Source organism: Eucalyptus grandis, chromosome 4 (genome assembly GCF_016545825.1).
Source record: "Eucalyptus grandis isolate ANBG69807.140 chromosome 4, ASM1654582v1, whole genome shotgun sequence".
Taxonomy (NCBI): domain Eukaryota; kingdom Viridiplantae; phylum Streptophyta; class Magnoliopsida; order Myrtales; family Myrtaceae; genus Eucalyptus; species Eucalyptus grandis.
Window position 1 is genome coordinate 9637176 of NC_052615.1, and position 1625 is coordinate 9638800.

Here is a 1625-nt window from a genome sequence, read left to right on the forward strand (position 1 = left end):
GCCTTGTCAGATTAGGCGAGGTGGAGCCTCACCACACGCTGGTGAGGCTCAACCTCATCGGAAGCTATCGAGCTCAAGCTTTGCTAGCTTATAGTGAGGCTTGAGCTCATCTCTGGCTAGTCGCTAGTCTCCATCGTGGTCGGTGTGACATCCTAGATTTTCACTTCTACTTTCAATTGAATTAATCGGGCATTTCATCAACGTGTCTATAATGCTATTATCATAGCCGATCACTCATGAGATACCTAAACTATCTATGGAAGCCATTAAGGATTTTAAGGCAAATAGACTTGAGGATTCGACTAGGAATTAGCTGCTCTACCGTGTTCATCTACTAAGATCATTATGACATAAATATAAATTGACTAGAGATCAGAGATAGATCGGTTCGACTAAGATGCATGATTAAACATGGGTGATCCCACTAAATTGAAAAATTCTCATCGATTAGCACTAGTTTGATTTTTCTGTCATTTTGGTACCCTGTGTTCGTATTTGAAACCTCAAGATTTTCACGACTACTGAGAATCGCCAATGTATCGAAGAGATTCATTGTGGCTCGAAGGAAATCGACCACGGGTCATTTGCTCTAAAGAGTTTTGAAAGCTATCAGGTAGCCTAAGTCACACTAAAATTGCGCCGGATTGAAATCAATCACGAATTTGAATCTAATTTTATAAATTGAAGGTTCTTTCATGTCACAATAAATTCTAGAAACATCGACTTAGTCTTAGAAGATTTTTTTTGCAACCCAGTACTTTTTGGGAAAAAGTCATCGGGTTGTTTTTGTTCAAAAAATTGTTGGGAATCGTTTTTTGTCACAAAATTGTGATGCAAGTGGGATCCATTGGTAAGGAAAAATACCAATTTGATCTTTGAGGTATTAATTGAATTTATGAGGGCCAAATGGAATTGAATTGAGTAAGATCAAGTGTCCAACTAAGGGAGAAATGTTGGAAATTTGTATGTCCCCCACCCCCACAACATTTGGACCATTTCAAGCTTCAAGATGGGGATCATGGGTGGCTGGATTATGGCCAAGGAAGGCAGACTTAGCTAGGTTGAGTCAAGGGGACAAAGGAGAAGAAAATTGAACCAAGTGGCCCTTCTAACCCCATCTTGTTCCGCTCCCTTTGCAGTTGCCGTCCACAACTCTTCTCCTCCTTCCTCCTTGTCGTTCGACACAACAACCACCCAAGAGCACTACACGAACCAGCCGCAGCCTGTCCGACCGCTTGGAAGCCTAGCATTGTCGTCGCTACCAGTCGGAGATGCGCGCAAGCCTGTGCGAGCCACACGTCTTTCCACCGTCCCAACTGAGCCATTGGGTCCTTCTTGCCATCCAATAGACAATCGAAGTCCTTGAAGCTGCCGTGAACCCCGTTTAGCCATCGGTTGCCTCGACAAGCCGTCCGTCCGCCTTCGCTAGCTTCGCTTCACCAAATTAGCCCCGGTTCTTCCTTTTCCAGCACCAAATAGAGAGCAGGAAGAGTGGGTCTTGAGGTCATTGTTAGGTCCATTTTTAGGAGGTTTTGGGTCTTGAAAGTTAGGCCCACTTTGAAGAAAGCCGGTCCCCATTGTGTTCCCGACGTTTTGAATCGGACGAATTGCGAATCAAGTGAGTT